Genomic DNA, 22229 nt, shown 5'->3' with positions numbered 1-22229 from the left:
GGTTTTTTGTTTTGTTTTTGGTGAGGCAATTGGGGTTAAGTGACTTCTCCAAGATCACACAACTAGTTAAGTGTCAAATGTCTGAGGTCTGATTTGAACTCAGATCCTCCTGCCTTCAGGGCTGGTTTTCCATTTACTTTGCCACTGAGTTGCCCCTAATCCTTTTTTAATAAGTTCCAGCAATTCCTTATTGCCTCTAGGATGAAATATAATCTTCTCTGACTTTTAAAGTCCTTTTCCTACAAGCCCCCATCTATTTTTCCAACATCATTGTATATTACTCCTCTTTCTTCCCTCTACCATTAAATATGACTGACTTCTTCATTCCTCACTATCCCTCAACTCTGTGCCTTTACTGATCCCCAAACCTAGAATGTTTTCCCTCCTCACTTCCGAGAATTTCTCAATTTCTTCAAAGTTCTGCTGAATTTTTACCTTCTACATAAAGCCTTTCCTCATCTCCCCAAATGCTAAAACCCTTCATCCAGAACTATTTTGGGGTGTGTATCATGTAACATTTTGCACATATTGTTCAGGAGGTAGATGAAGTGGATGAAGCCCACAGAGTCAAAAGCTAGGGTAGAACTCAAGAACTCCAAAGTGTAATAATACTTCACCTCTCTCCTTCCCTTCTTCTCCTCTTCTCTCTGCCTCTTTCTCCCTTTTTAATCCCTCTCTTCTTTCTCTCTCTTTCTCCCTTCACTTTCTTCTTTCTTTTCCCATTCTTCTTTTTCCTTTCTCTCCCTTTTTTCACCTCTCCCTCTTTTTTCCCCTTCATTCTCCATCACTCTCCTCTCTTCCTTCCTTCCTTTCTTCTCTTCTCTCTCTCTAGCTAGTGAAGGAATAATAAATCTAGAAAGTAGTTATGATTTCTAAATAAGGAATGAGATCCAGAGATCCAATTTATGGTTTTTCATAACAGATTATAAATCATCTTCTCTTGTCTTTATTTCTTCCTCTTATAATCTTGGACCAGTGTAGAACGAGGTCAAAGTCAGCCCTACAAAGTTGGTGAGTTTCCAGGCAAAGCCCATTGTTTGAGCACTGTGGGCGAGGACTGCCCAAGGTCAGCTTCTACACTCAGCTGAATACTGGATGCTAGATTGTGTTTTTTTCAGATCAGTTTTTCCCCCCTTCTCCTGAAAGAATCACATAAGTTATGCTAGTCCCCTAAAATAACATTACTTCAAAGAAGACCTACAAGGACAGAAGAGGGAGGGCTAACAGAACAGTGAATAGGGAGGGCTAGGAGCTGATCATGGCAACCACAGCAGCCAGGGAATTTCTGACTGCAAAAAATAGAAAGAGACTTCTTGGTTAAATATGGGGTGGGGGTGGGTGGTAATTCATCAGCACCTGCTTCCTCAGCTGGGAGCCCTGGAGAAGGGAAGTATCTCTAAGGGGTCAGCTTCAGACCTAATTTTGATTGGCTGTAGAGATATTCAAAATGGTTTGTCAAGACCTAACTGTAGTTCCTTTGTTTGCTTTTGTGAGATCTCTGTGACTGCTCATGGTATCTGGTAAAAGGAAAATAATCTCTAATCTTGGGAGTTTTGAAAGGTCTGTAAAATAAATCTGAAAAGCATTGAAGACCCAACATTTTTACTGCACATGACCTGAATCTACAGAAAGATAAAATTAAATGAAATAATGACAATAGTTAAGATTTGTGCTGAAACTAAACTGCAATGGCCAAATGATTTGTCCATAATAGCTTGTCTATTGAAAAACACACCCCTTCAACATAAAGTCCTAATGGGGCAGCCAGTTCTCTAGCCCCACAGTTGGTTGGTGACATTGGCTTGAGTAACTGTAGATATTGTTGAACTGTGCCAAAGATTTCCATATATAAGTATAAGCAACCTCTCCCAAAGAACCAGAGGTACGCTGCCATCTCCAGCAAACTGGAAGCTGGGCTTGTATAGAAATCCATTAGTAGAAGGCTTCCCTGAAGTCCTGCTATATGGGATTCCTCATCACTAACACTGCACAAAGGTACCAAGACCCTCTCATGTGCCTCCAGTCTTCACACTGTAAAAGGACGTTGGCTCCACTAGTCCAACTGACAAATATTCGGCTTGTTTAGAAATCTGCTGCTGCTTCGTGGCAAGCCAGATATTGACTGTCAGGGACTGTTTAAGTCTATTGGTAAATGTATGTTGTCTGCAGATGAACAAGATTTGCCACCATTCCCCTGTCCCCCAAATAAAGAGGAGGGGTTTGGGGCTATGTTGTCATGAGTTTTCTTGGCAATTTGGCAAACTAGGCTCTTTTTCAGGATAAATAATTGAAGAAAATGCTGAATTTCAAATAGAGGTTAGTCAAAATAAGGGTGGGACCATTTCTCTGAAGAGGAGTGAAGGAGTAGGTCATGGGAATTGAATAGATGGAAGAATTGGGAGGTTAAAATTTTTGAAGGAATATCAACTTAAATGTTGAAGTCTTTCAGTATATGAATAGGCGTTGGGATAGCGAGAGCTTATGAAACAGGAATTAATTAAACTCCTTGAGGAACCAGGTAGAATGTCTGGGGGTGGGGCTAGTAGATAATTAACACGACATGGATTTCATGATAAAATCTGGACTCACAGAAGATCTTGACTGAAGGCTGCAGGGGAAACATCTGGACATGGCAATAGGAAGCAAAGACTAACCCATGAAGATCAGGGTATGGGAAGGGGTATAAGTCATACCAAGAAGAATGAGTAAGAAGCCAGTGTCTTCTAGGGGAAGCAAGGTATCCATAAATACCAGGTGATAAGAAGGTTCAAAATGATGGAAAGTAGATATTAAATACATCCTATTTAACTACTCTGTGTACATATGTATATCTTAAACATTCCCCAAAGGACTGAGTAGAGGAACATTGGGGAATTTTCTACACACTAGCAGGCTGGTCTCCAAGGCTACACCATCATAACCTACTATTATTGTATTATACTCTTTCTTATTTGGACATCATTTTCTGAAAGGAGGCAGATAAAGGACATTTGTGTGAGAAACACTGAGAAAAGCAGCCTCTCGTACTTAAGCAGAAATAGACAATACTGAGACCTGAGAGAAAGCATCTTACTAAAGAAAGGACTTACTGAAGATATTGATAATCCAAGTGTTGTTCCCTAGCAACTCATTTACATAAGACCATTGGGTGCATTTTGAGGTTTATAACTTGAATGCTGATAACTAGGCATATTTGGTAACTTTGGGACAATTGTACATTTCCTGTCTGAGGTGAGTCTGAGAGAAATGTGCATTTTGGTTTCTCACTGTATGGTAGAGATGTCACTTCAACACTAGAAAATCCTACTTTGAGGCAAGATTCAGTCAAGAAGAGGGGAGGAAAATGGAGAGAGAGTGGGGGAGAGGAGAGGGACTAAGGACTAGGTGGAGGGGCAATGGATAAGGGGGAGGGAATAGGGACTGGGGGGGGAGAGAAAAAGGGAGGAAGGAAGATTGACTCTCATTTTGGAGTATTTCATCATCAATGAATTGCTTCCACCTGAGCCCAAGTGAGCAGAAGGAAGTGCTACATGCTATTGGGAGCTGATCTGATTGGAGGAAGGCTCTGCTTTTGAAAGTTGATTGGAGAAGAGAGGACTTTTCAACTATTTGAAGGACTAGCTAGGAAAAGGAAAGACTAAAACAAGTTCTGACATTGATTCTCACCTGCATACAGTGTCAGGACCAGGAAACCCCTCTGAGCCAAGGTGAGAGAGCTGACCCAAATAGTTTCTCAGATCCTAGGCTTAAGAGAACTACTTTTGGGGGCGGGTAGGTGGCACAGTGGATAGAGCACTGGCCTTGGAGTCAGGAATCCTGAGTTCAAATCCAGCCTCGGACACTTAATAATTACCTAGCTGTGTGGCCTTGGGCAAGCCACTTAACCCCATTCTCTGGAAAAAAAATAGGAAAAAAGAGAACTACCTTTGTTGAAAAATAAAATAACACTGCTCAATGTTAGCTAAGAACCAACATGAATAATTATGTAAACCCTAGACTCCAGTACAAAGGTGTGATTAGTCCTGGGCATGAATCAGCCGAGGAGGAATTGTATCCAGTGACATTCCCAATTTGAAGCTGAGGAGCATTCAGGCAGCCTCTCAGGTTGGAGGCAGCTACTGTGCTGAAATAAGAATCTAGAGCTAAAGGCAATTTCTCAGCTATGGACCTAGAAAGTGACTGCCCGAGACAGAGACAGAATCATTGGGAAGGTGAGCAGGAGGTTCAGGTCCATGATGAGTTGTAGCTTGCCTGAAAGGTGGAGGCTGGAGGGTTCCAACCTATATCATAAAAGGCTGGTCGTTGCTGTGGCTGGCTCAGAACATAAATTCTTGCCTGGTCAGCCTCTCCTTCCTGAAAAATAGACCAAGGGATAGAAGATTGGGAGCATCTTGCCATGCTTTTTCCACAATCACTCATCATCTTATATTGATGGCACTTAAGCCCTCTCAGGAAAATCAGTAATGGCTGAGAGAGGAAGAAGGGATGAAGTGGTTTTCTCTATGGGTTAGGCAGTTCAGGGAGGTGATAGCTCACTTCCATTATGCCTTACTTCTTTTAAGTTTTTTTTTTGTTGTTTTTTGGGTTTTTTTTTTTTTTTTTGGCAAGGGAATGGTGTTAAGTGGCTTGCCCAAGGCCACACAGCTAGGTAATTATTAAATGTCTGAGGTCAGATTTGAACTCAGGTACCTGACTCCAGGGCTGGTGCTCTATCCACTGCACCACCCAGCAACCCCTATGCCTTACTTCTAAGATCAAAGTACTCCCTCATGTAGAATCCCTTTTCTTTTCCGGGTTGGAAGCCTGTATCCCTGGCATCTGGGCAAGGATTAGTTTATCTACATTCACCCCAACCTTCTTTCCAATATTCCCTAACTTATATGGGTGTAAACTCCAAGAAGGGATTTAGCCCCTGCAATCCTCCTTATTCCTCATTGAGCCTAGAATTGAGAGGCAATCTGTGGCTATCTAAAATTCAAGGTGAAAGTTATCCTTGAGTAATTTGGAACTATACCCAAAGGACAATAGAGTTGTGCGTACACTTTGATCCCACAAGACCACTGGGTCTGTCCTAAAGAGATAATAAAAATGGAAGAAAGACCCACATGTACAAGGAATACAGTGGCTCTTTTCAAAAAGATTTCAAAAAATTGGGAAATTGAGGGAATCACCATCAATTGAGGAATGGTTGAACAAATTGTGGAATATGAAAGTGATGGAGAGTTACTATTGTTCTGCCAAGAAATGAGCAAGTGGATTTTAGAAAAGCCTGGAAAGACTTGCATGAACTGATGCTTAGTGAAGTGAGGAGAACCAGAACAATATACATATCAACAGCAACATTGTATGATGATCAATTATGATGGAATTAGTTCCTCTCAGCAGTTCAGTGATCAGAGACAATGCTAAAAGACTTGTGGAATCTGAATGGTGACCAAAGCATACCATTTTCCCTTTTCAAAAAGTGTTCTCACAATTTGAGATGGAAATAAAATTAAGGTAGAAAGACAAACGTCAATGAGGTTTCTCCCTGTCATTAACCTATCCCTTATCCCACTAGAAATCACTCCTTTACTGATTCTTCTCAAGGGAGAATTTGAGTTCAGGAACCCCAGTTCTTTGAAAGAGAAAAGTAAATATCTGGGGAGAGGAAAGGGGTGGGACAGAAAGTCCACATGTTCAACAGATGATAGGAAATCCCTCCTCAAGCTTTCCTAGATTCCAGGCTCCAACTTGAGCAGGGGGATTAAAGCTTCATGCCCCTGTCTCCGGGCCTGGCTGTTCCAACATCCAAACAGGAAACACCCCATCAGAGTCCCATATTTTCCCTTCATTACTGAGCTACGGATGACACCAGGGAACTTGGTGCTCTTCCACAGCTGTCTGAGGGAGAAGGCAGAGGGAGGCTGGGGAAGCCCTCTAGCCTTCCCGGATCCCAGTAACTACTCAGAGAACCAAGTTATCCAACCCAAGCCCTGAAATCGTGACCTGTGCTAAGGGGTGGTGGGGTGATGGTGTGACACGGGGTTCAGAAGAGCCCACCTCCTCCTGGAAGTTCCCATAAAAGGTATAGGTGAGGAGGTAGGAAACAGGAGAGACCTGGGAATGCCAGGCATTTTCCAGGAATTAGCTTGACATCCCAGACATTCCCAGCAGCAGCCAAGTACAGTGTGGGGAGAGGAAGGGACAAGGCAGAAAGGAAAGTTTCCACACCCGGGGCAGCTCAAGACTAATCCCTTTTAGGATTTATCCATACAGGAATGGGGAGGGGGGGGCACTAGATTTAAAAGTCACAAGGTCTGAGCTCTGTTCACTGGATGACACCAGGTCAGTCCCTTTCCCTCTGTGGGTCTCAGGTTCCCTATCTTAAGAGTCAGGGATGTGGATGGTCTCAGGCCACTCTGGTTCCAGAATCCATAATCTTGAGAGTCCTGGTTTCCCCAACCCAAGAAGTCACACTGAGCCAGAGAGAAAAGCCCCAAATAACTTTTATTCCCCCCTGTGACAGGGAGGGTCTGGGGAATGTCCTGTGTCCAGTCTGAGCCCTGTGGTCCATGCTGCACCTGGGCTTCATTCCTTGAGGGAAAAGTGCATCTTGTCATTGATCATCTTGCGCTCGGGGTTGAGGCGCTTCAAGATCTGGGCCAGAACATTGACTGTCTGGTCGCTGCTCAGCCCTGTTTTCTTGGTCTGGAACTTCTTCAGCAGATCTTTGGTGGTCATGGGCTTTCTGGTCAGATAGCGTCTCACTGCATCCTCTGTCACCTGCACGTCCCTGTGGGAAGGAACACCAGCATCAGGGGCCGAGGTTCTTGGGCCAGACTCGGCTCCCAGGCTCCCAGATATCACCCCTCACTCACCCACTGCTGGGTGTGGATTTCCCTGAGATGCTCTGAGGTCCGCCATCTAAGCGCAGGTGCTTGGCCGCAGGTGTATCACTGGGTCCAGTCTGGCGCTTCCCTGTAGGAAACCATCAAAACCAATGTCAAAACTGGAGGGCTCTCTCAAAGGTCAGGCTGGTTCAGGGCTGAACAAGAATCCCCTCTTCGGGCTTCTGACTCCTCCCTGAAGACTAAGTGGAATTCCAGGGTCAAGGTTCTAATGCTACAGGGGGCAACTTGGTAGTGCAGTAGATAGAGTACCAGGGAGGGAATTCCAGGAAGCACCTGGAGTCAGGAGAACCCGAGTTCAAATCCAGACACTTAATAACTGCCTGACTGTGTGACCTTGGGGAAGTCACTTAAAGCCCATTGCCTTAAATACATATTTAAAAAGATTTCAATGCTAGCCCTGCCACTTACAGAGCCTCCCTGGGCCCCAGGTTTCCTCATCTGTACCTGGTTCTTGTATGTTTCCATGCAACATCCAGGTCATCTTCCTCCCACAATATGTTCTCCACAAAATGTGGCCCCACAACTAACCACAATATTGCAATGGCAGAGAACAGTGGGGCTATTCCCCTCCTCAGGTCTGGGCCCCTGCACTCCCAGAGTAGCATAAAATGAGTTCCCTGGGTAATTTTGGGCCTCTCCCTTGCTCCTCCTGGGTCTCAACCTCTGCCCTCAGGTGAGGAAAACAGAAATTGCCCCAAGAGAAAAACTGGGAAAGAGCTTTGAAAAGGGGAAATTCAGGTGTCAAGAAGCCTGCTGGGGGTGGCTAGGTGGTACAATGGATAGAGCACCATCCCTGGAGTCAGGAGTACCTGAGTTCAAATCTGACCTCAGACACTTAATAATTACCTAGCTGTGTGGCCTTGGGCAAGCCACTTAACCTCATTGCCTTGCAAAAACTAAAAAAACTAAAAAAACCAAAAAAACCAAAAAAAAAAAAAAAAAACCCCTGCCGAGATTATCAGGAGAGACAAAAGATAGCAGGACCAGCCCCCTGTAGGGACACAGGCTTGTGAGTGGAAGGGAAGAGGTCTCGACCCCATCTCACCTTGCTCCAGTTTGTTGGCAGCTCCCCAAAGGGTGGAAGATGTGCTCCCACTCTCCACACTGGGGGTACTTGGGCGGCTGTCTCCCCTGGAGCTGCTGCCTGAGGCCTTCCGTTCCCTCTTGGGGGGGGTGTCTTTTTCTTCTGCAGAAATGATATGGGGAAGGGGAAAGGAAGCCAAGGGAAAAGAAAGACAAGGCAGCCTTTCCCTGGGGAGAGAGGGGGTGAGTTCCTGAGTCTGGGTCCCACTGGGTCATACTCACGGTCATGAAAAGGGCCGAGGAAGCCTCGTTGTCAATGTCACTCTCCTCCGAGGTGTCTGACTCCTCACTGCTGTCTCCTTAGGGGTCAAAGAACAGTCTGAGCCTGGCACCCCCATCCCTGGGGCTCCTTTGCCCTCCCCATCCCAAAGTTCCCTCTTCCCTTTAGTCCCCAATATACACTGTTTTTGCTAGGCTGCACATTGGCAGAAGTATGTCTCACCTGGGTTCTGCCCTCAGGGAGCTAGTCCAGGGCAGACACCAGACTCTGGCATGGAAAGTATCAACAGCCATCTTCACTGCTGCTAAGAATTAACCTCTCACTGTGTGGAATGAGCCCACTGCCACTGCTCCCCCCAGACAGTAAAAAGCTGGGGCAGTAGAGAGGAGGCAGAGATGGGCCAGGAGCTGGGCCTTCAAAGACAAGACTGGGAGCAAGGGGCATTTTCCCAAGCAGCTCAGGGCAGAGTGGAGAGGATGGGCTGGGAGACCCCATCACTCACAGAGGGTCTCAGGCTGGAGAGAGGCAGCTTGGAAGGTCAGGAAAATTCCCTCCCCTCCCCATCACACTCACCTTTCCTCTTCTTCTCCTGGGGGGTGGGTGCCTTCTTATCTTCCTCCTCTTTCTCCTCCTCCTCTGGTGGTTTTTCCTCCTCACTCTCTTCACTGCTTTCACTTTCTTCATCAATGCCTGAGAGAGAAGCAAGAGTTCTCTAGTAGGCCAGTGACCTCAGCCCCATCTGACCAGACCCTCCTTTCCTGCCCACATCTACTCCAGCCTGCCTCCCTCTCTCTATTATAACTTATTATTTTTTTTAGTTTTTTTTTGCAAGGCAAATGGGGTTAAGTGGCTTGCCCAAGGCCACACAGCTAGGTAATTATTAAGTGTCTGAGACCGGATTTGAACCCAGGTACTCCTGACTCCAGGGCTGGTGCTTTATCTACTACGCCACCTAGCCGCCCCTTATTATTTTTTTAAAAAATCTCCCAATTGCTTTTATGAGTTTTCCCAGGTTTGTAAGCTTCAAGTCACATTCCACTCTCTCCTTTCCCTGGCCACTCAAATCTACTATTATCGAGTCTGGTCTATTCTACCTCTGTTTCTGTTCTCCACTCCTAATTCACACCCTCAGCCTTTCTCACTGGACCACTGCAATAGCCTCCTCATTGGTCTCCTTGCCTCCAACTCTCCTCTCTCCTAACATCCTCAAAAGTTTAGAGAATTGTCAAATTTCTATTGCTAAATCACAGCAATAACTGTGTCATTCTCTTGACTCGAGAAGTTTCAGGGATTTTCAAAAACCTAAGCTCTGGTTTGTCCCTTCTCCATCCAGTCCCCACCTACATTTCTATAGCTATGTCACAGGCTGCCCATCAAAAGCTCTATGGCTCATATAAGCTGGTCTATTTACTGTTCTTTACCCCCAACAGCTGAGGCTTTGCCTGGAACCCTCCTCTTCTTGACCTTCACCTCTAGGGATGACCAGCTCTGTTCAACAGACTCATGATCCTTTCCATTTGACACCTTTTCTAGTCAGAGTTATTATCATTTTCAACTCCCTCCCTCCAGTCTCTTCTCCCTAAAGTTATTTCCAATCTCCTTTCTACCTCTCTCAGTACATGTTATCCCTCTGCTCCCAAGAAGAATGTAAGCCCCTTGATGGTGGGGGCTTCTGAACAAAAGGCTTCTCTTTCTCTCAACAAAAGCCTTCTCAATGGACACTTGATCAATATTGGCTGAACTGAAGTAAGAGAAAGGTCCTGCTCTTAGGCAGGGACACACCCACCTTTAGGGCCTTCCTCTTTTTTTTTCCAGGTTTTTGCAAGGCAAATGGGGTTAAGTGGCTTGCCCAAGGCCACACAGCTAGGTAATTACTAAGTGTCTTGAGGTCGGATTTGAACCCAGGTACTCCTGACTCCAAGGCCAGTGCTCTATCCACTGGGCCACCTTGCCGCCCCTGGGCCTTCCTCCTCTTGCTGGACCACCTTGGGTTTCCCTACTACCTACTCCTCAGAGCTGCTGTAAGTCAAAGAACAGGCTGCAGGTGAGCAGATTGTGGCCTGGAGCTCCAAGTCTGTCTGAAAGGAATAGATGAGGTGGGCCTGTCCACCTTACCTGGAGCCATCTGACATGTCCACCTCTTGGCCCTCAAAGTCCCCATGATCACTGTCCTCAAAGGCCTCATCATCAGAGCCCTTCTTTTTGTTTTTTTGCCCACCCCAGCAGGAGGTGCTTTCTTCTTGGTCTTAGGGACCTTCTCTCCTGGAAGAGCAGAATGAGGTCAGGATCTACATTGTCCTGGTCCCTGATCCCTTACAGACACACTGCCCCTGACCCCCAGGCTCCCATCCTCACCTTCCTCCCCACTGTTGTTGTTGTCATCAGAGCTCCTCTCTAGGTCATCCTCCAGGTCATGGATTTGGAGCTCACTGGGCTTCTTGCAGTTTTTCTTCTCTTTATGCCCATCCTCATCTTCATCATGGTGCTGGTCTTTCAGCCTACGCTGCTGCATGATACTGAAGTGGTTCAAGACTTTATTCCTCCTACAAAAAGGGTATGTATCATGTAGGGCTCCAGGATGGGCAGTCCCCTCATTCTGAAAGAAGTCTTCCCTGATTGACCATGACCAACTCAGATCTCTCTACCTTCCCCTTTGGTGTTCATTTCTACTTTCTTTCTCTCTCTCTCTGACAGCCATTAAGCAGTGGCAAGAGCCCTTCCTATGGAATTAGGAGAGCTAGGTATGATTCCCATTTGGGATATTTAATTAGATCCTTTGATCACAGACTTAGAATTGTAAGCAAGTATATAAAGGACATATACAAGATCTTTTTTAAATTTAAAAAAAATTAAAAATTTTTTATTTAAAGCAATGGGATTAAGTGACTTGCCCAAGGTCACACAGCTAGGCGATTAAGTGTCTGAAGTCACTTTTTTTTACTTCTTTTTTTGTTACTTTTTTAGATTTTTCAAGGCAGTGGGGTTAAGTGGCTTGCCCAAGGCCACACAGCTAGGTAATTATTAAGTGTCTGATGCTGGATTTGAACTCAGGTACTCCTGACTCCAAGGCCACTGCTCTATCCGCTGTGCCACCTAGCCGCCCATGAGGTCACATTTGAACTCAGGTCTTCCTGACTCCAGGGCCAGTGGCTCTATCCACTGTCCCACCTAGCCTGCCCCCATATACAACATCTTAAAGGTAATAAGAAGCTCCAATGACTAATTCTATGACCTAGGGGAAACTCTGAGGCCTCCATTCTCTTTGTTGAACAAAAAAGATGAATGGGCCAAGGCCCAGAATGTGTAGATTAAATGGTAGATGGTACATAAAGGGATCAGAAGAAATCATCTCAGGACATGGCAATCTCATTAGAGAGGCACCAGACTAGCATCACATAAAGGCTGAAGGAGGGGGGGTAATACCTGAAGACCTGGAGCTAACCTTCATCTTCGCTGGATAGACCTTGTATATCCCCAGAGATTCTCAGGCTTCCTCCACCACTTAGAACCTGCATTTCTCTCAGGGCAGGAGCTGCCATACCTTTCTTTGTGTCCCTAACCCTTATTCCAGTGTGAGCACTTTGCTTGTTGACTAACTGCTGCCTCCCTTCTCCCTCTGCTCACCTTTCCCACTCTTCCTCGGCCTCCTCTGCAGTGAGTGTCTGGTGCCAGGCCAGAGGAGTGAAGTTGTACCAGTTGTGTACAGGGAAGGCTTCGAAGGCCCCATCAGGACACTGGGTGAAGATTATAGTAGGAGGTGTTTTCTGTCATACCACCCTTCTTGACTCCCTTGAATCTGCAGCAGGCAGGAGGAGAGAGGACAAAGCTCATCCCTCCTCTAAGGCCTGCTTCCTTCAGAAGGCCTGGCTGCAGTTTCACAGGGAGAGAAAACTGCCAGGTCTTTTACTCCTCTAAATCTCAAGGTAGTGACAGATTTACGAAATTGGCCTAGGATGGGGTCCAGAGTCTTGGGTCCTTGAGCCTGAGGCATACCAGGAGCTCCCTGGAATCTTTTCTGGTCTTTTATTTTCCACCCACCAAAGCCCAGGGAACATTCCTTTATACTACTTTTCCTCCCAGGAAGGACAAATATCAGCCCTGGGACAGGGCAGAGTCAGAGAAGCTTTCCAAAGGCCCACTCACCTCCTGCCTGTTTTTCCATTGACTTTGAGTAGCCAGGGCTGGTCCTCAGCCTTGAAGGCCTTGAGAATGATGCCACACTTCTTCCTTCTGGCCTCATCCTGGAGCTTTCAATTGAACTCACTGCCAGCCCCAGATTCTGGCATCTCTTCTTCCTGATAGATCTTCTTATTGCTCAGATCCCGTTCCATCTCGGCCTGACCTGGTAAGCAATGTTATCCCAGAGGCTCTTGCAAGGACTGTTGGCAGAACATCCTGCTTCACCTCCTCTAGAGTCCAGCTGAGTTGACTTGTCTGGCCTCATAATATTCACCTCCCTTGTCCAAAGTCATGTCCTGTCTTCTTCAAATCTTTCTTAAGAACTGACCCTGAGTGTTCTCTTCCACCATTTCTGCAGTCTAGTCCCTCCTTACACACTTTGGCAGGAAATTTTCTCAGTACTTTTCTTCTTTTATGTCCCATAAAGTATATGATAGGCTGAGCATACAATGGATGCCTAAGGTATACTAGAAAGACAGAGCTAGGAAGATACCCTTTGTTCTATGCATGCAGGCCTCACACACTGGCACTGGAGACTACCAACCCTCACCTTCTGATCCAACCTCAAAGCCTCCTTGCCCATTTTCTTGACGCTCCTGCCCAGTGTGAGAACATGAGACTTTTTACCTGGTACCAGGTGGAGAAATTGACTTTGTCAGCTGCATTGAAAGCCATGATATTGTACCTCTTGAGGTTGTTCTTGCAGAAATACGTTAAGTTAGGAGATTAGGGAAGGCACAAAGTAGGAAAGAAGCTGGGGCTGGGATTTGAGCTTTGATGGATCTGATCTTGTCCTGTCCCACCCTTATTCCGACCCCTACCTGATCCTGACCCAAAATAACTCATATTCAGTCACAGTCTGGCTGCTGGTCCCCGAGAGAGAGAAAGAGAGAGAGAGGAGACACAGAGAGAGAGAGAGAGAGAGAGAGAGAGAGAGAGAGAGAGAGAAAGAGAGAGAGAGAGGAGACAGAGAGAGCGAGGAGACAGAAAGAGAGAGAGAGGAGACAGAGAGAGAGAGGAGAGAGAGAGAGAGAGAGAGAGAGAGAGAGAGGGAGAGAGAGAGGAGACAGAGAGAGGAGACAGAGAGAGGAGACAGAGAGAGAGAGAGAGAGAGAGAGAGAGAGAGAGAGAGAGAGGAGACAGACAGAGAGAGAGAGAGAGAGAGGAGACAGAGAGAAAGGAGAGAGAGAGAGAGAGGAGACAGACAGAGAGAGGAGGCAGAGAGAGAGGAGACAGAGAGAGAGGGAGAGAGAGAGGAGACAGAGAGAGAGAGAGAGAAAGAGAGAGAGAGGAGACAGAGAGAGAGAGACAGAGAGAGAGGAGACAGAGAGAGAGGAGACAGAGAGAGGAGACAGAGAGAGAGAGAGAGAGAGAGAGAGAGAGAGAGAGACAGAGAGAGAGGAGACAGAGAGAGGAGAGAGAGAGAGAGAGAGAGGAGACACAGAGAGAGAGAGAGGAGACAGAGAGAGAGAGACAGAGAGGAGATAGAGAGAGAGAGGAGACAGAGAGACAGAGAGAGGAGACAGAGAGAGGAGAGAGAGGAGACAGAGAGAGGAGACAGAGAGAAAGGAGAGAGAGAGGAGGCAGAGAGAGAGAGAGAGAGAGACAGAGAGAGAGAGAGAGAGGAGACAGAGAGAGGAGAGAGAGGAGAGAGAGAGAGACAGAGAGAGAGGGAGACAGAGAGAGAGAGAGGAGGGAGAGAGGGAGAGAGAGAGACAGAGAGAGAGGAGACAGAGAGAGACAGAGAGAGAGGAGACAGAGAGAGAGGAGGGAGGGAGGGAGGGAGAGAGAGACAGAGAGGAGACAGAGAGAGAGAGAGGAGACAGAGAGAGGAGAGAGAGGAGAGAGAGAGACAGAGAGAGAGAGACAGAGGAGACAGAGAGAGGAGAGAGAGAGGAGACAGAGAGAGGAGACAGAGAGAGGAGAGAGAGAGGAGACAGAGAGAGGAGATAGAGAGAGGAGAGAGAGGAGAGAGAGAGAGGAGATGGAGACAGAGAGAGAGGAGACAGAGAGAGAGAGGAGACAGAGAGACAGAGGAGATAGAGATAGAGAGAGACAGAGAGAGAGAGAGGGGAGAGAGAGAGAAGAGAGGAGAGAGAGAGAGAAGAGAGAGAGGAGAGAGAGAGAGGAGAGAGAGAGAGACAGGAGACAGAGAGAGAGAGGAGAGAGAGAGAGAGAGAGAGGAGACAGAGAGAGAGACAGAGAAGAGAGACAGAGAGGAGATGGAGACAGAGACAGAGGAGAGAGAGAGGAGAGAGAGAGAGAGGAGACAGAGAGAGGAGAGAGGGGGGGAAACAAATAAGAGAAACATTTTTAAATATAAGGTTGTACATGGTGACACATCCAACATTCAAAAACCTCGGAATACATAGGCAACACGCTTCTAAAAACAGGTACAGTGTTGCAAGCATCACACGGAGACAGACCTAGGGACACAGACCTCTGCATACACGAGAGAACACAGGCCGGGGTGACGGCTACAGACCCCCCTCTGCCTCCTCTACTCCTGCGTGCTTGCAGGCTCGGACGCTGCTCCGCTCACCAAGTTCATTTGTGTGTACACACACACAGATACACACAGACAAGCACACGCACCGGCCGGCTCCCGGCCCAGACGCCCCGGTGCACGCGCCCCGCCCTCTGCCGCCCTTCACTCACCAGGGCCGTCATGGCCAGCCGCGAGGCGGCGACGCCCGTACACAGCTGCCCGGCTCCCGCCCGGCGACCCTCGAAAGCCGCTCCGACAGCGGAGACCGGAGCTCCGGGCCCGCGCTCCTCAGGGCCGGATCCGGAAGTGACCGCTCCGTCGTCATGACAACGGCCCGCCGCCGTGCGCCCGCCGTGCGCCCGCCCCTGCCGCCGCCCCTCCCCCCCAGCCGGGAAGACGCCTCAGAAGCGGCCCCAGCTCTCAGAGGCTGCCACACGCCCGCCTGCCTCCTCTGGATCGCAGCGACTCTTGGCCCTTTCCCCCACCCGCCACTCTCGGGATGATTTCGAGAAGCCTTCGCGCGCCAGCCATTACTACAGACTCGGGGCTTCCCTCTTCCCGCGCGGTCATCCCGGCCACGCCCAGCGCGGAGCATTTTGGGAAACGTAGTCCTCGGTCCTCTCGGGCCCGTCGAAAGCCCGGGGCACTCTGTGCGCAGGCGCGCAGGTTCCGTGCCGCCTCTTCCCCCCTGCCCCCATAGAAGGAACGGTGGCAGCCTCGTTACCACGGCAACGGAAGCCTGGTCTGACTCCCTAGGTCTGCCGCTTCTGGGAGCAACAGTTAACCGCATCTCCGAGTCCGCGCCCCCAGCGAGCTCGGAGCGCGCCGAGGCGGGACGGGAGCCGCTCCGTCAGGGGCCCCGGCTGCTCGCGCCGCTTTGGGATCGCCCTTCGCCCTTGGGAAGGGGCTCCTTAGAGCGGGCCTGTTTTTTTTTTTTAGAAAAATTTTATTTATTTTGAGTTTGACAATTTCCCCCCATACTTCCCTCTGCCCATCCCCCCCACAGATAGCACTCCGTCAGTCTTTACATTGTTTCCATGTTGTACATTGATCCAAATTGAGTGTGATGAGAGAGAAATCATATCCTTAAGGAAGAAACAAAAAGTACAAGAAATAGCAAGATTACATAATAAGATAACGGTTTTTTTCCTAAATTAAAGTTAATAGTCCTTGGACTTTGTTCGGACTCCATAGTTCTTTCTCTGGATACAGATAATGTTCTCCATCGCAGACAGCCCCAAATTGTCCCTGATTGTTGCACTGATGGAATGAGCGAGTCCATCAAGGTTGATCATCACCCCCATGTTGCTGTTAGGGTGTACAGTGTTCTTTTGGTTCTGCTCATCTCACTCAGCATCAGTTCATGCAAATCCCTCCAGGCTTCCCTGAATTCCCATCCCTCCTGGTTTCTAATAGAACAATAGTGTTCCATGACATACATATACCACAGTTTGCTAAGCCATTCCCCAATTGAAGGACATTTACTTGATTTCCAATTCTTTGCCACCACAAACAGGGCTGCTATGAATATTTTTGTGCAAGTGATGTTTTTACCCTTTTTCACCATCTCTTCAGGGTATAGACCCAGTAGTGGTATTGCTGGCCCAAAGGGTATGCTCATTTTTGTTGCCCTTTGGGCGTAGTTCCGAATTTCTCTCCAGAAAGATTGGATGAGTTCACAGCTCCATCAGCAACATAATTGTGGCCCAGATTTCCCACATCCCTTCCAACAATGATCATTGTCCTTTCTGGTCATACTGGCCAGTCTGAGAGGTGTGAGGTGGATGCTTTAATTTGCATTTCTCTAATAAGTAATCATTTAGAGCAATTTTTCATATGACTATGGATCACTTTGATTTCCTCAGCTGTAATTGTCTTTGCCTATCCTTTGACCATTTGTCAATTGGAGAATGGCTTGTTTTTTGAATATTTGACTCAGTTTAGAGCAAGCTTTGATTGCTCTCCTTGCAGCTTCCACCCATTTATCTCTTTTGGGAGCTAAAGAGAACATGGCTAATCCATTTCCCAATTAACAGCCTTTCAGATACTAGAAAAGAGAGGTGTCCTGTCCCTTCAGAATCTTTTCTAGGTTAAAACCCCCATTTCTTGTCCCAATCCTCCACTATACCAGTTCCACTCTGGATCTAACTCATCACTATTTTTTCCTAAACTGTGATACCTAGATTGGCAGAATGGTCAGTCACCTCCCACACCCCCTCCTGAAGTCTCTTTATACTCCCTAAAATTGAAAGTCAGTTTTTCAGATGAACTTATAGCCTTCCCCAATCTGTACTTGTCAAGTGAAATAGGATTTTTCACTTGTCATCAGTCAGCCAGGCAAATGTCTATTAAGTCCCTACTATGGGCCAATCACTTAACTGAACACTGGAGACCCCAAAAACCCAAAACACAATCCCAGCTCTTCAGGAGCTCACAGTGTGATGGGGAGACTACATGCAAACAACTATGTAAAAACAAGAGAAATGGGAAATATTAGAATTTAGAGGCACCAGGAAAGGCTTCCTTTCCTGATATCAAATTCAAACAGAAACAGGCACCTCTAAAGTGTTCATAAGGATCCTTGCCAGGCTACATATTGACTTAGTTTTGAGATGTAATATCTCTATTCTAGTATATTATAAATTTTGTTAAATATTTCCCAATTGTATTTTAATTGATTTTAATGACATTTTAATCCTACAACACTTGAGAGTTTGGGGCATACAAGACCTATGTGTTTGACATCTCTGCTGTAGAAGAAGAGATTCTAATTAGGAACTGAAGGAAGCCAGAGTAGGTATGAGGATGAATTGAATTCCAGATATGGAAGATGGCCAGTGAAAAGGAACAGAGTTCAGAGATGAAATGTCTTGTGTGAGGAATAGTAAGGAGTCCAGTGAGCAGGTCCATTGAGTACAAGGAATTTCAGTCCAGATGCTGTCTTGCTGTGTACTCCACCCCTACACACACACACACACACACACACACACACACACACACACACACACGCATACAAACACAACACACACTTCCAAAGATGTAATTCCTTATTTCCTTTCTTCCATGTATACTTCTAATAGCCAGATACTTTTCCATTTTGACACAGAAAAAATATATTTACTTTTATTTTAAATATTACTTTTATTTATAAACAGTGTTAAGCAAAAGTATTTGATAATCTGGGTATACTAATTAATTAAATACTTCATTAGAGAGGGACTCCCAAATGGAATTAAGAATTTCCTCTAAGAAAGCTTGTATTTTTGTAGAAATAAATATGGAAAATTTAAAACAATGAAGTGACAGTAATCATGGAATTGGAAAGTCTCTGAGTTACAAAAGATGAGTACCTTTCATGAAATACCTCATAGCTTTTGGACTTGCAGAGAACTTGAAGAATACCTATCCTGGATTCCCTTGGCAAATCTGCTTGCAAAAAAGGGCAGCTAGGTAGCACAGTGGATAGAGTACTGACCCTGAACTCAGGAGGACCTGAGTTCAAATGTGGCCTCTGACACTTAATATTTACTAGCTGTGTGACCTTGGACAAGTCACTTAACCTTACTGCCTTGTAAAAACCAAAAAAAGCAAAAGCAAAAATTGAATTTGAGGTCAGTAGGATGCTAGAGCTAGCCTGTACTTTCATTGTTGAAGCTTCCATTTAGTTCAAATGGAAAAGGGGGCGGCTAGGTGGTGCAGTGGATAAAGCATGGGCCTTGGAGTCAGGAGTACCTGGGTTCAAATCCGGTCTCAGACACTTAATAATTACCTAGCTGTGTAGGCTTGGGCAAGCCACTTAACCCTGTTTGCCTTGCAAAAACCTAAAAAACAAAACAAAACAAACGGAAAGGGCCAGCTTGCTTTGTCATTTGTGTGAATTGACAACTAAATAGACTGTTAGAGAAGAGAACTGTAAAGCCAGAGGAAGCAGATGAGTTTAGGGTGGAATGATGACCTCGGTGACTTGTAATAAAGCCCAGAGTTAAAACAGAATCTAGTTGCCATTGATCTGCATTAATCTCCAAGATTCAGATAGCTGTTGGACACAATTTGAAAAATGAAATATAAATGAAAAGCTGTCTCAGGACACTTGCTCTGGGAAGTCCAGTGGCTATTACTTAGCAATCCTCTTGGTCCATGGAAGCAAATAAGGAAATCATAGTGTAGATGTTCATTTGAAGACAAAAGACCATAGAAAATTTGGTGAGAGATGGAGCTGTGGACAAAACCATGCCAGCTAGCATAATGTGCAGACTGTTGCCAGGAGACCACAAGAAGGGCAGTCTTCTATTATGACTGCAGAGAAGATAGTAATTTGTCGTTTGAATATACTCACAAGGAGAATCCAGCTTTTAGCTACAGAAGCTAAAGTCTATAGGTCTAGTCTAGGGGAAAGAAGGTGGGACTCTCATGGAAGATACTTAAGGTCCTTCTGCTTCCTCTTTTACAAAAAGGAGAATTATATTTTCTCAGTGTCCTAGTCTGAAGCACATGGTTGCACCTAAATGAAACAACCTAGTTAGTACTTATATTTTTTTTTTAGTTTTTGCAAGGCAATGGGGTTAAGTGACTTGCCCAAGGCCACACAGCTAGGTAATTATTAAGTGTCTGAGGCCAGACTTGAACTCAGGTACTCCTGACTCCAGGGCTGGTGCTCTATCCACTGCACCACCTAGCCACCCCTTAGTACTTATATTTCAAGGAAGAAGTGTTCTGATCTAAAATCTTTTGTTATATCTTGTGAAAAGTTTAACCAGTTTCTAAGAGAAACTAAGAGTTCATGGAAGAACCCTAAACTGTAGAAGAAAGAATTAGAAGGTTCTGGGGGTCAAGGGCAAGAGCCTCTCTTGTCTAAGAATAGTATTCCTCCCATCCTAGACTGCATTGAATGGATTTAGGAAATTATTCCTCCGAATATGCTGAAATTAATCTAGTATTTTGTTTAAGTGACTCAAAATCTCTAAATTTTGTACCTTTATTTAATTTTGGTATTATTTAAATTTGATATTTGCCTTTGTTTCTTGAACCCTGTAAGTTGTAAAGACTCTAGAGTCAGCCGGGATGCAGTGGATACAGCACCAGTTCTGGAATCAGGAGGACCTGAATTCAAATCTTACCTCAGACACTTGACTCTTACTAGCTTACTAATGATCTTGGGCAAGTCACTTAACCCTGATTACCCTCCCCCCACCCCAAGCAGGACCATCTCCAGTCATCTTGATTCATATCAGATGGTTCTGCAGGAGAAAGTGAGGTTGGTGACTTACCACAGCACCCCTTCACTCAAATCCAATTAATGTGCTTGTCACAGCACCACTTCTCTGATGTTATGTTCTTCCTCGAAAATGAAGGACAAGAGGCAGCTAGGTGGCACAGTGGATAGATACCCGGCCTTGAAGTCAGGAGTACCTGAGTTCAAATCCGGCCTCAGACACTTAATAATTACCTAGCTGTGTGGCCTTGGGCAAGCCACTTAACCCCATTGCCTTGCTAAAAAATCTAAAAAAAAAAAATGAAGGACAAACATCAGGTTGTTAGGAAAAGATGATTTGGTTTAGGGAAATTTCCAAAACACAATAGATTGATTTCATTTCATCTGAATTTCTCTCTAAACAGAGTTGCTTGGATTTAGATAATTAGTAAGTTTGCTTCTGACAGATTGTATCAATATCACAGAGAACTGAATTTTTCTTCTTTATGTTGGACTCCCAAAATGAAGTGTGATTTTGGGTTCATCCCACTGGGACTCAAGGGCATGGACTTAGAGGACTGCTTGAAAAGTTGTGAGTTCTCTTCATCGAGGAAGTTAAAATGGAAACTGGATAAATGCTTGTCTGATGTTCCTTCTCAGAGGATTCCTTTCATGTATATGCTGAACTCAATGGCCCCTTTCCATCTCTTAAAATCTTGTGATTCTACCACTCCACACAAAAGTGATGGTAAAGACTGAGAGTGTAGAACACACTCCTGACTTGGACAGAATTGACTATGATTTCCTAATAACTGTAAGATATTTAATATAAAATACTGGGACAAACCTTTAGAAGGTCTTGAACTCACTGAAAAATACTAACCATATCAGGGCTATATTACAGTGAACCTGAAGTTTAGAAAGAAACTTGTTGATGCCAATAGGAAAGTAAATATTTTGACTCTGAAATGTCCAAATCCTGGAAATAGGTTGGCAGTTCAACATTACTTTGAAGTAATTTCATTCTGTTGAAGATGCTGGCAGGATACTGCAGACAAGAAGTTGGAACTCAATACCTGTAATACCTGGACCATTCCAAAGTCTGCAGAGTTCTACTGTAAAACAGCAGGTGGTGTCAGTGAATACCCTAACCATAAAAATAAGTACTCAAGTTTCAACCAAAACTGCTGGGAAAACTAGAACACAGGCTGGCAAAAATTAGGCTTAGACCATATACCTCTCACCCCATAATATAACAAGTTCCATATGGATATGGGACCTAGCTATAATAGGTCACATCAGTAACAAATTCAAAGATCAGGAAAGTAGATAATTTTTGCAACTGTGGCTAGGGGAAGAATTCTTGACTAAAGTCATGTAGAGAATTATAGGAGATAAAATGGGTAATTTTGATTATATAGTATTTGTTAAGTTCCATAACTTTTATGTGGATCTTTAAAGCTGGAAAAGTTTGCAGAAACAAAATCAATGGAGATGGAATAGAAAAAGTTAAGTGGGAAAAAGTTTTTGCAGCAAGTTTTTCTGATAAAGATCTATTATCCAAAATTTATAGGGAATGATGCAAATATATAAGAACAGGAACCATTTCCCAATAAGTGATCAAAGTATGTGATTAGGCAGTTCTCAACTAAACTATCAATACCCATAAGAAAAAATGCTTCAAATAAGTGATATTTAGAGAAATGCAAATTAAAATTACTGTAAGGTAGAACCTTACAGTGACAAAGATAACAAAAAATTAGAAAGGGGGAGGAGGGGGGGGCAAGGTAGGTGGTGTAGTGGATAGAGCATAGGCCCTGGAGTCAAGAAGACAATTCATATCTGACCTCAGACAATTACTTAGCTGTATGATCTTGGGCAAGTTACTTACCCATTGCCTTTTAAAAACAAAACAAAAAAAAGTGTTGGAGTGACTACAGTAGAACAAGTATTCTAATGTACTTTTGGTGGAGTTATTTATTAAAGCAATATGGAAAATACCCAAAAAGCAAATTGCTTGTATCCTTTGATGCACGAATATCACTACTATCTCTATTCCTAAAGATATCAAAGAAAAGGAAAAGGATCTATAAAAAGAATTTACAATAGCATGTTATTGCCTAGTAGGAAATGATGAGAGAAGTTTCAGAGAAATTTGGGGGGAAAAGAGAGGGG

The 22229-nt window shown here is 45.2% G+C and overlaps 1 pseudogene; it reads right to left on the bottom strand.

The window, feature by feature from the left end:
* Positions 1–6471: 6471 nt before the first annotated feature.
* The window catches only part of LOC141500525 (general transcription factor IIF subunit 1-like), a 34490-nt pseudogene continuing 18732 nt past the window's right edge, over positions 6472–22229 (bottom strand).

The sequence above is a fragment of the Macrotis lagotis genome, chromosome X, assembly GCF_037893015.1.
Source record: "Macrotis lagotis isolate mMagLag1 chromosome X, bilby.v1.9.chrom.fasta, whole genome shotgun sequence".
NCBI classification, from domain to species: Eukaryota; Metazoa; Chordata; class Mammalia; order Peramelemorphia; family Peramelidae; genus Macrotis; species Macrotis lagotis.
This window is presented reverse-complemented; position numbering and strand designations above follow the sequence as displayed.